The following is a 14,060-nucleotide window of genomic DNA, read 5'->3' on the forward strand; positions in this document are numbered from 1 at the left end:
TCATAACATAGGTAGGGGTTTGAATCCTGCAAACGCTGACAGTGTATGTGTGTGAATACTTTTGAGATGAGTGCCCTTTTTGGAGACTAGGAAAACACATTAAAAGAGGTAAATTCCTCTTTAGAAAGTCTGATGATGTCAGCATACTACAAATATAGCAGGAGAAAACAAAACACCCAGTAAAGCATATAGCGCGTCATTTTAATGTGTATCTTACTAGTATCATAACATAGTTAGGTAAGGGTTTGAATCCTGCAATTGCTGAGTGTGTGTGTGTGTGTGTGTGTGTGTGTGTGTGTGTGTGTGTGTGTGTGTGTGTGTGTGTGTGTGTGTGTGTGTGTGTGTGTGTGTGTGTGTGTGTGTGTGTGTGTGTGTGTGTGACACTGTTGGTCAATACGGTGTGGGTTTTGCTTTTACTATGGTATGACATATCAGGATTAAAACAGTATGTGCATTGCACACATCAGGTATCTGTGTGGCAAATAAATATATGTACATGTGACCTCAATTAGTACATAGGTGTGAAGCCTGCATACTACATGAATACATATGTTTCCTTTGACAGATTGTGCCACTGCTTCTCAGATCGTAGGTCACATATGTATGTATGTGACAAGGCCGGCCACTGTAGTGATCTGTGGCCAAGGTCATCTGTGCCACACACACACCCATAACAGTTACTATAGAGTAGTGTGAGTGAGGGTACATGCCTGGGGTATATGTCAGATAAGTTCATACACAACAACGTCTGGCAATAATGGACAGTCATTATAGGTGTAAAACAGCCTTGTGGATATGCATATAGGCCCCTAATGTCTTATGTGATACACAGAGGGATTCCACAATACCTCTGGATATGTGGGTACGAAGGGACAGATGACATAACACTTAGCTGTATGTACACATTGGTACCTGACATACATGTTGGGGGCTGCCACCTATGTGGTACTGTCAGGATAGTATGTATAGTAAATGTGGATGACTATGTTATGGTTGGCTTAGAGCTATACAGCATGTGTCGGACAACAGGTATCTGTCTGCATGATACCCTTGTGTAGAATATGTGTCACATCCAGAGAATGCATTGTTGGCCAATGCATGCATTTACAGATGTGGATGGACATATCCCTAGTTTGTTTGCATGTACCTAAGAGGGCTGTATGCCAAACAGGTGTGGTCCCAGGAACGGGTGGTGGTCAATACCACTGGTTACTGTTATAGTATAGTACCGGAAGGATCCAACTGTTACTGAGTTCCCTACATCTGTGTGTCAGTTGTCAGGACATAATCTAATGATTGGTTATAGTCATGCTGTTGAGGTTGTGTATACTACCAGAATGCAAAACATTGACAGATATTAACAGTATCACCCACAGCATAGTGTCAAACCATGCCATACACACACGTGTACCCATGTTAGAACATATCTGTAGTTGAGCTTTATACAGTTTATCTGTTTTATTAATCTATCTGTTTCTTATTAATGTGAAGGAAAGAACAACACTTCACACTTGATTTAGATTTAGTTTTAATTTACTTACTTAATAGTATATATTTTGTTACATTTGCGTTGGCCCAAGCTCGCATTGCATCGAGCAAAAATAAGACACCACATTACCACTGTTTATTTTTGAATGACATTATCTGTATTCTAGCCCTTTAAAAATGTCTGACTTAGTTTTTAATGTTTAATTATTTAATGAGTAATTAACTCATCCTAGCTTTGGCGCCCTTTTTTAGCAGCCTTTATATATAAACAAGTGTTTTTAATGTTAATACTACTGTCTGATGAAGCGTAGTAGTTGCTACGTTTAAATAAAAGTTTTTATGCTTTATCCTGGTTTTTGATCGAATTTATATTGGACATTTAGTCTATGTGGATTTATTACAAGAATTCATTTTTGTGCTACTGAATGGTTGGTTGAACAACTTGGTCGATTCAGCATTTTTCCGTGGTGAGAGAGCCTGGTTTTCCTTCACATTTGCTTTGTTCGTACAGGCACTCTCTTCAGCTACCGGTGAAAAGTTTTTTATTTCAGACTTTTCTTGTTTGCTTATTTTCACCATTTGCACACATGGAAAACATTAATATTGAATTAGATTATACTCCGGGGACGAGGGATGCCTCAATGATTTTAGCTGATTTACTACACCAGCAGGCGAACCCTTTATTGGCTCTGGACCTATCACAAACTGACAATGCCGTTCCAATGCATGAGGAAGGTCTTAACATAACTGACTTTAACACAGCAGCAAAGGAGCTCGAGGATGACATGTATCGGCTGCAGAGATATGCCTGGCAAAGGCAGCACCTGGAAGCATGTTTGCACTATTCAGTCGTACCCAGAGGGATGCGAGTCCTTTGTATGCCATCGTATGGAGAGGCGCATCCATCGCTTCTCAAGAAATGGCAGGATCTCAACATTGATCTTGGCTACAGGTATATCAAACTTCTTCTTGATTATTTTAATCCTATTGAGACCGAACTACGTAACAAAGTTGACTCAGCAGTCAAAGATCTGAACAACCGTTTCAAAACGGACTACTGTATTAGGAAAATGCGTAACATTTGCCTCCAAGTGAATGCTTTCAGTGAGAGATTAAAGGCAACTAAGTTACGCAAGCTTCAAAGAGACTTTCAAGATTTTAGATCTAGACATATATTTGTATGGCCGAAAGGCAATCATACTGGACAGGCTACAAGTAGCACAAATAATAATATGAACCATCAATCATCTGTAACCCATTTGGTTAATCCAATCAACAATGTAAATGATGTACAATCCATTAATGAATTCCTACCAACCACATCTTCAGAGGGAGTTAATACTACCCCACCTGTTGCGTTTGATACGCCGCCTCCTAACCAGTTAGCATTGCAACGTCCTTCTAATAATTTAGGAGCTAGACCGAAGGACACACATTCCACCCATACCTCAGGAACTTCCCCCTCCTCTTTTTTACCTTATCCTGTAAGACAACAATTTCATCAGAGGGGACGTTCCATGAGTCGAGGCCCAAGAAAAAGGAAACTTTCACAAGAGAATTACCAGCTGGGAAGAAGAACAAAAACGTGACTGAACTTTTATATAACCATTCTGATTTTTCTTTTTCTGATGCGGACATTTCTTTACTGAACCGAGGACTTAATTTTATACCGGCATGTCCTGACACCTTGAACCAGGTATTAATAGACCTCAGATTATTTTGTAGGCTAGTAGCGTTAAAAGTGTTCTTTAAGGATAAGGCCGATTCCATCAACGCAAACGCAAATATTGTTTTTAAAAAAAGAAGCAGTTTTATTCCCCCAGTTCCTCACAATGTTGAATGTTTTTTAAACTTGTGTGAACAGGATTTTTACAAATTATTTTCAAAGAAGCTGAAACCTAGTTTTTACAATCTTACCCCAGAAGAGTTCATGTCTCTAAAACATTTAAGTAATCATGAAGATATCACTATTAAGCCCGCCGATAAAGGGGGGCGGGGTAGTTGTTTTAAATACTACGGATTATAATATGAATATGCATTTGATGTTAAATGATGATATAACATATGTAAAAATGAATCTAATTGATATTAACAAGATCATCAAAAATGTACATGATGCATTGTATGATATGTTTATCTGTAGACAGGTCAGTGAAGAAATGTATAATTATTTGGTCATAAACAACCCTACCATACCGATTATAAAGGGACTACCGAAAATACATAAGAATGTACATCCTATTCCCCTCAGGCCAATTGTTTCGGGGGACAATTGGGTGACTGCAAATATTTCTTCACTTATAGAATTTTTACTTAGACCTGTTGTTAATTCTTTTGACACTATTCTAAAGGATACTTATCAATTGCTTGATCATTTATCAACTATACATCTAGCTCCTCATGACAATGAGTATTTGCTAATTACTTTAGATGTAAAAAATCTTTTTACATCTATCCCGAACGATCTGGGCATTGAAGCTGTGCGAGAGATATTGTCAGTTAAAACATCTTTTACGAATGATAGGCAATTACTACTAGGCCAACTACTGGATCTAGTCCTGAACAACAATGCATTCATGTTCTTGAATAATTATTACCTACAAAAGTGGGGGGTGGCAATGGGCACCCCTTGCGCTAATACTTATTCAAATTTAGTTGTATTAAATTGGGAGCGCAGATGCCTTTTTACTCACCCCTTGTTTTCTAAAATGAAAGTTTATAAACGTTTCGTGGACGACATCTTTATTGTCTGGGAGGGTACCGAGAGTGATTTTAAAGATTTTCTAAATCATTTAGAAACCACATCCTCGTTTCTCAAGTTTACCATGGAGTGTTCCCATGCTTCAATAAATTTCTTGGATGTAACCTTAAGCATCACAGAACATGGTTTCATTACATCATCATTATATAGGAAACCTACCTGGAGAAACACACTCCTTACTTTCGACAGTATGCATCCCAGATATGTTTTTCCTGGCATTATTAAAAGCCAGTTTGTTAGATTAACTAGGCTTTGCAAGGATACTCATAAATTAAATTCTGAGGCAGATAGTTTGGTATCCTTATTTATAGAAAGAGGTTATGATTCAAAATTAGTCAGCACTATTAGAAACAGCATTATTAATAATACACATATGGAAGGCAAATATGCTAGTAATAGAATAATTATAGATACCAACAGACAAACGAAATTCATAGTAGTAACTTTGAATTATACAAGTACTGTTAGAGACATTCAAAATGTGTTTTATAATAATTGGAAGGTCCTAGTTATGGACCCCTTTACTAAACAAATAGTTGGAACGAGACCCCACTTCATGTTCAGGAACAGCTTAAATCTTAAGCGACGATTATGCAATGACAATCACTGTAGTTACCCAGTAGCGTCATTTACCACCCACAAGATTGGTACTTTTCCTTGCTACAGTTGTAATAGGTGTAAATTTATAGCCAACATATCTGAATTCCACCATCCAACTACGAACTACACTTTTCGACCTAAATTTTATGCTAATTGTTGCACAAAGAATTTGATTTATCTTGCAACATGTAAAAAATGTACAGCTTTCTATGTTGAGTTAACTAAAAGATGCCTGAAAGACAGAATTTATGGTCATCTATACGACATGAGGAGAAAAAATGAACTAAACGCGTTAGCGAAACACATATTAGAGTATCCCTCACACCATTTTGACTTTAGGGTATTGGAAATAATTAGAATTAACAAAAGAGGAGGTGATAACATGTTGGCTTTAAGTAATAAGGAATTAAAATGGATTTTGAGGTTGGCGGCTCATATACCTCCTGGCATTAACAACCACATTTCCATTAAGCCTGCTTTGGAAGCTAGATAAACACTAGGAAATAGCATTTTATCTGTATTTTGTCAGTGTTATTTTGTCTGTCTTTCTAAATATTTTATGGATTTTAATGTGCCATAAATATGAATTAACTCAACAATTTAAGATTAGTTGTTGAGTAAATGTGAGTTATTAGTTTTAATGCCTATTTCATGTTATGCACTTTCTTAGATTTGTTTCCAGAGATGTAGTTTTAGTTCATTCATACTGTTATATAAATTCAACTAAAAGTCATCTTTTATATGTTTTTATATGTTATCATATAACCTCAATTGCATTTTTTAAATACTATAAATTATCTTAAAAATCTTTACACATATATTTTATCATACATTTTATTATTTTTTAAACAACATTCAACATTTCATATAGATATAATTATATAGATATAATTTTAAGTATTTATATTATAAACATGGTTGACACATCGTCACTTTTAATAATCTTATGATAAAGAATATACCATACATTCATTTATGATGTTTAGATAGCTAAATAGAGATATACATACATTATTTAATATCTATTAAACATTTATTAAATATTTCTATTATGACATTATGCATGTTCTATATTAAATTTGCTATCTGTACATTATATTTCACATTGACAGTTAAATATAAAAATAAAATAAAAATATAAATAACCACTAACCATCTATGAATTACTATTGCGATAGATGCTGACATTTCATATATTTATTTATATTTATATTTATACATATAAGTACGGTAATGACTCATCTATTTATTTATTCATTTACTTATCTATTTATTTGATTATTTATTTATCTATCTATTTATTCACACATTCACAATATCTGCTAATTTATTTATTGATTCATTTATCTATATATATATATATTTTCACAAATATTTATTTATTTATTTATTTATTTATTTTGCTGTTATATATATATACAGAAGTATAAATTATTGAGCTTTATACAGTTTATCTGTTTCATTAATCTATCTGCTTCTTGTTAATGTGAAGGAAAGAACAACACTTCACACTTGATTTAGGTCTAGTTTTAATTTACTTACTTAATAGTATATATTTTGTTACATTTGCGTTGGCCCAAGCTCGCATTGCATCGAGCAAAAATAAGACACCACACTACCACTGTTTATTTTTGAATGATATTATCTGTATTCTAGCCCTTTAAAAATGTCTGACTTAGTTTTTAATGTTTAATTATTTAATGAGTAATTAACTCATCCTAGCTTTGGCGCCCTTTTTTAGCAGCCTTTATATATAAACAAGTGTTTTTAATGTTAATACTACTGTCTGATGAAGCGTAGTAGTTGCTACAGCAAAAAACGTTTAAATAAAAGTTTTTATGCTTTATCCTGGTTTTTGATCAAATTTATACTGGACATTTAATCTATGTGGATTTACTACAAGAATTCATTTTTGTGCTACTGAATGGTTGGTTGAACAACTTGGTCAATTCAGCATTTTTCCGTGGTGAGAGAGCCTGGTTTTCCTTCACATATTTGTAGTAGAATGCATACTGGCCATCGGGAGATACTATGAGATGTTAACAATGTGTAATACAGGGTATGTCACATGTCCCATGTGTCCACTATGCACGTACATGCAGACAGTGCACACCCACCATGTTCACAGATGTATACCTGCTAATCTGTACTGCACACATCACACACGTTACTGTCCACTCACTAACACATACTGGCAACACTATGCACTTCAGCCAAGTGGCACATGGGTGGACAATACATACTCAGACTTAACACTGGTGTAAACAATGCTACATTGACAATCATAGCTTTGATGCATCATGCCTGCTCAGATATACCTACAAGGATATCATTACACTTTCCTGTTGACAACATGTTAATATTGCTACACTGCTATAATGTCACCCTGTGCATCAGCACCATGTTAGCCTGTTCCTGCATCAATGTTACAGATGACAGGAGGTGGCACAGGTGTCATCATATGCACAGGGTGTGTTGTTGCTTTGCCAGAGCCCGACATTGACCCATCCAATCGACATGTATGTGTGTGTGTGTGTGCATGTGTGTGTGTGTGTGTGTGTGTGTGTGTGTGTGTGTGTGTGTGTGTGTGTGTGTGTGTGTGTGTGTGTGAGAGGGACAACAGTTCAGCATGGGCCAATGTTGATGTAATGTGTGTGTGTGTATGTGTGAGCCCTAGTTGTTTGGTTAATGTGTGTGTGTCTGCATGCACACAGCTCCACCATGTGGCTGCCATATATGGGAGGTTGTGGGACAGCTACAGACTGTACCTGCCAGGCTGTACAGATCATTGTCTCTGGCCACGGACATGGTACCTGTGCCTGGCAGGGGTGCTACAGACAGTGTCGGGTACCAACCCTGACTGGGTACTATCATCAGAGGCAGAAGTATGTCAAGTGGACCCATGTCCCTGCTGGGACTGGCCAGAGCCATGTGCATGTGGTCTACTAGGATGATCAATCAACAGGCCAGCCCCAGCATTGCTAAGGCTTGTACTGCCACTACAGGAGCAGCTGTGATCTATGGGCCGTCCGCAATGACTGCCAGCCATTGATGTTTCTGGCATACGTCCGCGTCGATGTCTCAACCATACCGCACAGTCCTGGCTCATGGAAAACACATTGTGGAGGGCATCTAATGTCTCCCCCCAACGTCTATCAATGACCTCGGTGTAATTCCGGATGGCACCGGCAAGGTCACGGATACTGTAATTGATAGCGGTGTAATGGGCCCGCTGCGCCCTTAGTCCCTGTCTGGTGTACCGTTCCATACATGCCTGTGCCTGCATTACAGCCCAGAACATACTTGAGGTTGTAAGACCTGTGAGGGCATGTCTGCCAGGGGCATTACGACCAGCGGTGCTCCCACGAGAACGTCTGGACATCCGCCTATGTGGTACCGTTCCAGGAATCCAGGTATGGCTGCTGTGAGGGGATGCAAGTGCCATGCATACCACACTATCCTGGTCAATGTCAACTGTATGCTGTCCCTCGACTAAGGCCATTGGTGATGAGGGATGTATTGGCAGTATGACTGTGCGCATAGATGGGGTGGAAAGCTATGTACTGTTGATTGGCGGACCAACGACAGACCCTGTCAAACCTGCCTGTGCCACAATACATGTCTCATCATCTCCACTATTTGTGGCACTGACTTCAGGTTCCCTGCTGCATTCAGCCAACCCAACCTCAGCACCTGTGAGAGGAAGACAGGAAACACACTTTACAATCTATACATGATGTTAGCACACACATGAACACATGAACACATGCACACATGCACACATCAACACATGCACACATGCACACATGAACACATGAACACATGCACACATGAACACATGCACACATGCACACATGAACACATGAACACAGGAACACATGAACACATGAGCACATGAGCACATGCGCACATGAACACATGAACACATGAACACATGCACACAAATACACTCCTCACTACAGCAGATACACACACACACCAGCAATCCAATACATACTCAATAGTGGGCGAAGGTGGGTGACAGTATCACAAGTCAAACAGTCACCTCACATGTGTCAGCATGCAGAATATGTGTTGCTCAAGACCATGCAGTGCGAGTGTAGACGGCCCTAGTTAATAACAGTATACATGGCTTTGATGCATGTGTGTAGTTGTTCAGTGATTGTCTACACCCTGGAACACAATGTGTACATGGACACAACATTGCTGTGCATTTATTATCAGCTCTGTAATGTCCTGTGCACCATCATTCACAGGTATACATACCATGACTGCATGTGTTATCTGTGTGACACCTAGATTTCCATGTCTGATTACAGTGTCTGTGTCCATAGCAGATAATAGTGGGCACAGGTGTAGCACATGCATGCTATGTACACACACACGGGATGAGTGGTGCACGTAGATGTGACGGAACCCCAATGCTCGACATGGCCATTGTACAGTGGTTATGGTGAGTGTGGGACATATTGCAGATATATCGATGGCATGCTACATGACTGCAACATTAAACACCACACATACCCAATGTGTGTCATGTGACCTATACACCCAATAGCATTCCAGGACATATATGTGTCACTTTGTACAAATGGCGACTGCTATGCATATTGTGTATACTGGCATATGTAAGCACACACACAACATGCTATGCATATTGTGTATAGGTGTATATGTTTGCACACACACAACATTGAGGTGCAAAGCAATGACTGCTATGTGTAGTATTGTGGTCACTGTAACTGAATGGGGTGTAGTACCATGAGCCATCATCATCATGCATCATGTGGTCACTCAAGGCTACTAATGTTTGACAGACCACCACCTAGCATGCTGTACCTGAACTGCAGTGCTGTGGCTACGTTCACAATTACACAGCCACTTTGTACATGGGTGTGTGAGGTGCCCAATAGGGAGCATTGCCTAACATGACTGTGTTATGTGTTGAAGAGTGTTGCACAGCCCCATGATAGGCCTCTACCCCTGAGGTATATCATGTGTGCTGTGTGGATGACATGTGGGATACTGAAGTGTGACCTTACAGCGGGTGTGTGATAACAACATGTGTAGCATGTTGAGGTGTACTGCGTATGATAAATGTGTTATGTTGTGTACAGCTGTAGCAACTATGCCTATCCAATGTGCAGTACGGTGTTGCCACAAGTGTGTCTGATGCACTGTGTATTGCATGTCATTGTGGCAGCTACTGACATTACTGAGCTGTGCAACGTCTTACAGCAAACATGAACAGCATGTATTATGCATAGGTGTGTTACGTGTACATGGCCTACACCTCACCTATGACATGCACATTTCATTACCAAGATTGCAGTTATACCACACTCACCAGCATGGATCGTTTGCCCTGCTGTCACACCAGAGGGACCTACAAGAATATGAGAGAGTTTGTCAGTGACCAAAACTGTGGCATTGCTACTGTGTGTTTGCTAAACTACAGTAGAACAACAGTTGACAGTCACAGGTGTACAGATAATATTCCAAATATCAGTATTGCACAACGCTAGGCAGCACAACTGCTAAACATACAGTACACATCTCACGTATACATAATCTAACAATACAGGTAACTGTAGTCTACAGATAGGGCATGTTACCTGCACACTCCATGTCAACATGCTGGGTGGCTCTGGCCTCCATGACGACACATGTCTGTGGCAGTTGCTGTTGTTGTCCAGGAGCCACCATGCTTAGGAGCAGCTCCTCCACTCTGGTGACGGGGGGATGAATGGCCACCCCACCACCTGTGGTAAGCTGTCTATGGATATCAGACACATGCCGCTGGACATGTCTAATTAAATCACTGCAGTGATGGCATACCTGCTCATATGTCCGGTTATGCATGCCTATGTCATTTACCCGACGGACAAGATCTTGCCACAGTGCAGTCCGCGCAAGCTGGTGCTGGCTGCTTCTGGAAAACAGCAGTGAGTAGTGCTGCACCAGGCTGTGGTGGATTTCCTCTTCCTCCGCTGCTGTGTAACAAGGATTACGTTGGTGGGCCATCAGCCTGAAAGAGAAATGACCAATATGTGTGTAAGCGAGTCCTGTGGCACACTTTACACCCTTAACCACAGATATCACTTCACTGCCATATATACCATCCGTTTGTCTGTCAGAGGATACACATGTTCAATACCACATATTGGTTCTCAGGCCACAACTGACTAACAGTACCTGGCACACTCTATATATCAAACCACTATACAACAGTACCCAGCACACTGTTTGTGACACAATGCACAACCTCGCCACAGGGGTATATATCACGCTAATGCACGAACGAAGATGTCATCCATTGCAATGAATGTAAAGTACAGTTTGTAAAGTACAGTTACAGTAGTAAATAACACTAAAACAGGACCTGCAAACAAACTGGAACCAAAACGCTGAGCAGTCACGAAATAAGACCCTTCGCCACCAGGAAAAACAGTCCAGGAACGTTTATTGTAAAACACAGCTAACACAAGCAAAGCTTGGAGCCAAAGACATAAACACGTAAACGCCTTGATCCATAAAACATAAAACACCATGCGTTTTCGTCAGCTTCTTGACTTCATCAGACAATCAGTACATCAAATTAACTCCATTTATATACCCATTACCACCAATTAATTAATTAAAAAATTATTTCAAAAGTTTAAAGATACATCATAGTTTAAAAAGATAAAAATGTCATTTAAAAACAAATGTTAATAGAACATATAGCTACCAATGAATATTCTTGAAAAATATTCTTAAAAAATGTATATATTTTTACATATTTCTGTAAGAATTTCAAAAAGTTATTAAGAAAGGCTTATAAACTTTTATATAAATCCTCTTTCAATAGTTACTATGTCTTACAGGTTTGAATCAATTCAACTCCAAAAATATTATACATAGTATATAAAAAATATATGTTGTAAAAATACATAAATATATATTCTTATATAATAAACTTTAATAAACTTTAATAATGTGCAATAATGTTAAAATTGTTATAAATTATTGTAAATTCATTTCTCATAAATACATTAATTTGAGCCTGTATCTGGTGTTGTGGAGCCCTCTTGTGGTCATATAGGGTTATTACCACAAAATACAATTTTCCTACAATTTGGCAGCTCTTAATTTAAGTAATGGTAATATAGAAATATTATCATTAAGCCCTGGAAATTTATCTACATTTAGGGCCACTTGCCACCACAATTCCCTATATTCGATTCTAGTTTCCCAAGGGCCCCCTCTAACATCCTGTTGAATACTTTCTATTACTAGAAATTTAAATTTATATTCCTTACATATTTTACTGTGCTTATATAGAGCGTTGCTTTCCTTCTTTATAGGGAAATCTGAAAGAGCTTTAAGGAAAAGAATTTATGAGCACATCTATGAAATATCTATAAAGAAGGAAAGTAACGCTCTATATAAGCAGTTTACGTGTTTATGTCTTTGGCTCCAAGCTTTGCTTGTGTTAGCTGTGTTTTACAATAAACGTTCCTGGACTTGGATTTTTTGAGGTGGAGCATGTCCATTAATTCTGGGTTTTACATGGCTTTGTGCATCAAGCATAGATCGCCTCTGAGTAGGCAGTAAGCAACTGAGTAGAGCTGGAGTTTCTTTAGTTGAGCTGCATAGGACATCTGTTTGTAGCCCATGATCCTCTTGGTGAGGTACTTTTGGGGTCTTTCCAGTTGCTGCAGGTGTCGGGTAAGGTACATCCCAAAAGGGGCATTGTACTCAATTATGGGCCTGATGAGTGATGAGTAGAGGGGCACAATGACCTCTCTTGATCTAGATGCAAACCCTTTCGTGATAAGGTGGGCTATATAGAAGGTCTTTCTAACCACTTTGGCAACGTGATTATCAAAGGAGAGATTACTATCTACGTTTGTCGCAAAATCTCTAATTACTTCTTCCATACTTAATGGATTACCACCTATGTGGTATTTTGTGGGCACCTTGTTTTTCCCAAAGGGGATGACTATGCACTTTTTAGCATTTAGCTTGAGGCCGTGGCTCTGGCACCAAGCATCCATCTCTGTGAAACCCTTTTGGAGGATGCTTGTGTCAGCTGGAGATTCAATTATGGCCCCCAGTTTGCAGTCATCTGTGAACTTTGTCAGCCGTAATCCCCCCGTGTTAGCCTGAACCTCAGAGAAGTATATACTGAACAAGAGAGGTTCCAGAACTGAGCCCTGTGGGATGCCACTTGTAACTGGTTTGGATTCGGACATGGCACCTGCGATTCTGACCATGCCGTTTCTATCTCTGAGCCAGTTTGCAACCCATCTTGTGATATAGGGGTTGATATTTAAGCTGGTAAGCTTATTTATGATATGTGGGGTATTGTGTCGAAGGTTTTTGCGAGGTCCAGGTAGGCTATGTGGACTACCTTGCCCTCATCTATGGCTTTAGTAACTGTTTCAAAGAAATCAACTAGGTTTAAGAGGCAAGATCTGCCCTTAACAAAGCCAAATTGGGTAGGGTCCAGTGTCTGGAGGCTCCCAATGTCTTTGTTTATGAGTTCCATGATAATACGCTCCATAGCTTTACAGACCAGACTAGTCAGGCTTATGGAGAGATAGTTTCTGGGGTCCGTTGTGGCACCACCTTTGTGGAGTGGGACCACTGTAGCTGTACACCATTCTTTGGGTACATATCCTGTAGTAAGGCTAAGTTTGAACAGTGACTTAATGTGAGGGTTCAGTTCTTCTTGAAGCTCGTGTAAGACACAGCCTGGGACACCGTCTGGTCCCATAGATGCTGTGTTTTTTGCTTTGGAGAGGGCAGCTTTCACCTGTGCATCTGTGATGTCAGGGAGGTTACATTCAGTTGGGATAGGCATTTGCTCCTTTGGGGGGGAAGGGGGGAGAGGTTTGTGCTGAATCTGTCTGCCAGGATGTTGGGTATGTCTGTAGGTTCGGTATATTCTGTACCGTTATGCAACAATTCAGAGCATATCTGGGAGTTTCGCATATGTTCGACATAACTAAAGAAGGCCTTGTGATTATCTTTAGTGTCTAGGGCAATTTTTCTTTCGAAACTGGCCTTTGTTGATTTTATGAGAAAACAAAGTTTCTTGCTAATACTGATCAGAGATGCCTTCCCTTTTTGGGATTTTGCTCTGTCATGTAGTAGCTTCCTCCTTCTGTTGTATAGCTTATTTATGGCTGGGGTCCACCAGACTGGTCTCCTGTTTTTGGAGGAT

The sequence above is a fragment of the Protopterus annectens genome, chromosome 3.part0, assembly GCF_019279795.1.
Source record: "Protopterus annectens isolate FY-2018-M chromosome 3.part0, PAN1.0, whole genome shotgun sequence".
Lineage (NCBI taxonomy): Eukaryota > Metazoa > Chordata > Ceratodontiformes > Protopteridae > Protopterus > Protopterus annectens.